The 2,736-nt window shown below is 34.1% G+C and overlaps 1 pseudogene across 1 annotated transcript; it reads right to left on the bottom strand.

Moving 5' to 3' along the window:
- Positions 1 to 463: 463 nt before the first annotated feature.
- LOC147549224 (CBL-interacting serine/threonine-protein kinase 12 pseudogene) lies at positions 464 to 2,295 on the bottom strand (annotated as a pseudogene). Its single transcript, XR_015238766.1, has one exon. The product of XR_015238766.1 is annotated as a CBL-interacting serine/threonine-protein kinase 12 pseudogene (transcript).
- Between the last annotated feature and the right edge of the window lie 441 nt (positions 2,296 to 2,736).

Raw genomic sequence — 2,736 nt, 5'->3', positions numbered from 1 at the left:
CGGTCAACCACGAGACCCAAGAAACCCCTTCTAGTTATCTTTAATTTTTCTATTGTTGTTTAGTCGTATTTAAGTAGTTTTAAATTTTTAATCAATTATTAGTTGTAATCAATGTTTTTTAATTGAACCTTATCAAGTAAATTGGAAAATTTCATTTTCAAATTTACGGCCTCAAGAGAGGTGAGGCTGGAGCTGAATTTTTGAGGCTTAGCTCAGGCTGAAAATTTTGGGTGAAAAAGTAATTTTTTCGGCCTAAGACATACTAGGATTGGAGTTGCTCTAAGAAGTGGGTTGTGGAGTGAGTTTTTCTTTTTGGGTTAGGGGAGGAATTTATTTAAATATAGTAGTAACATTTATATTTTCACTCATGCCTTCTAATCAAATTTTACTCCTATATAAACCTCCCAAACTTGAGAACTAAAAAATGGAAGAATCATACATTAAAACTAATTAAATTCTAGTCTAAAAGCTAATAACAAAGTTTAGTATAGATGTTATAGTAAAATCAAGCCCAAACTCATAAATAACAAACAAGAAAACAGTAAAATCAATTCCTCATATACTATACAAAAGAACCCCCCAAAACTATGAGAGGTTTAAGAACAAAAATCCTACTTGATGATCATGAAAAGTGGTTGATCTCTATGTCTAATGAGAGACGTGATAATTGTGACGGATAGAGAAGACGAAGATCATAGTTCAAGATTTTTTAAGGTCTAGAAGATATCTTGAACTATCTTCAACTTTTGTATATCTCAGTAATCTCTCTCTCTCTTATTTTTCTTCTGTTTATTCAGTATATGAGGCAGCAACATGATGATCATGAGCAAGAAGAGAAGCAGCAGCAGCAGCAGCAGCAGCAGATTCTTCAGCTGCAAGTTTTTGCAACCCGGGTTTCAATTCTTTGTTACAGAATTCCTCATACTCCTCTTTATCCCCACCTTTCTTCTTAACTTCAACTACTCTTAGTGAAGGTGTTAATTCAAATATCTCAGCTGCAATTGTTAATGGACCTTTCACACCTTCTCTTGATCCTTCTAAACTAACTCTGCAATCTTTTGTTCTAACACTATACTTCACAACTTTAGCAATCTCTTCCAATTTCGATATGATATTCGAAACCGGAGCACCTGATACAATTCTTGCTTCTTCCTCCGTTTCATCAAACAACCCAGATAAATCAAAACCAGGTGAAAATGAAATTATATCAAAAGCATTCAAACTAGCTGGTCTTGGTAACCCAAGATTTCTTTTTCTTGGTTCTTGTTCTGATTCTGACATTGATTTCTCGGATAACAAATCAATATCTTCTTCTTCTTCTTGTTCTTGCAAATTACATAGTTGATTATCTTCAATGTAAAATTTAACAAGTTTGAAACCTTTCTTGAACCATTTATTCTCCATGATTTCTGGAATTGTAATTCGAGTTGAAGGATTTGTATCAAGAAGACGACTAAGAAGACAAACAAGTTCAGGCGAAAACCAACGAGGACATCGAAATTCACCTCTATAAATCTTCTTATACATAGCCATTATATTTTGATCATGAAAAGGAAGATAACCAGCCATTAAAAGAAACAAAACAACACCACAAGACCAAATATCAACTTTAGCTGCATCATACCCTTTTCCAACAAGAACTTCAGGAGCAACATAAGCAGGAGTTCCACAAAGAGTATGAAATAACCCATCTTTCATTTGATCTGAAACAGTACTTAATCCAAAATCAGATACTTTTAAATCACCATTTTCATCTAATAAAAGGTTTTCTGGTTTTATATCTCTATGAAAAACACCTCTAGTATGACAAAAAGAAACAGCAGAAATCAATTGTTGAAAATATTTTCTTGCTAAATCTTCTTTTAATCTACCCTTTGCTACTTTCTTCAATAATTCACCTCCTTTAACAAATTCAATGACAAAATAGATCTTCTTCTTCGTTGCCATCACTTCAAATAATTGAACAATATTTGGATGACGAACTCTTCTTAGAATTGAAATCTCTCGTTTTATATGAACCATTAAACCTCCTTTTAAGATTTTTTCTTTATCAAGAACTTTAATGGCTACATATTCATTTGTTTTCACGTTTCTAGCGTGATATACCTTTGAAAATGTTCCATGACCTAGTAATTTCCCAATCTCATATCGACCAAGAAGATGTGATTGATGAGTTTCCTTCTTTTTCTCAGCCATTCTTGCTTGATAAACCGATTTCAGGTTTCAGAAACCCCAAAATTCTAATAGTCGAATAAATCGGCCATCAACCCTAAAAGGAGAACATTAGTTTGTTCTGTTTTTTGAGAGCATTGAAGTTCAAATCTCTTAAAAAGGTGCAGAAAGAGACGGAATGTTAACGGCAGTGTAATGGAAAACCTATATTTAACGCTTCCGTACCTATATTTAACGCTTCCGTTAGCACAGCGTGAGTTAAAAGTGACAGACGCCGCCAAGTGGGTCATAGGCTCATAGCTTTGTTAGGGTCTTAGCCTCTTAGGTTTCTCCAACAGCCGTGTATGTTCATGGGGAACTTTTAGGTTTCTCCAAAAGCAGTGTATGAAATGAGCCTTTCTTATTTAATTTGGGTTTTGTTCCAAAAACTTTATGTTATAAGATATAGATTATTGTTACAATCTACCACCTTCCTCATGCGGTTCCTTTCACGATATTTAAAGATAAATTAGGGTATAGTGTGTGCCTCCGGCAAGGAGCTCTTTGGGACACTTAAGGCATTTG

The sequence above is a fragment of the Eschscholzia californica genome, unplaced genomic scaffold (genome assembly GCF_041429995.1).
Source record: "Eschscholzia californica isolate CP2 unplaced genomic scaffold, dmEscCali1.0.p SCAF_3, whole genome shotgun sequence".
NCBI lineage: Eukaryota > Viridiplantae > Streptophyta > Magnoliopsida > Ranunculales > Papaveraceae > Eschscholzia > Eschscholzia californica.
Note: the sequence above shows the minus strand (reverse complement) of the source record. Positions and strands in the feature narration are given on the sequence as shown.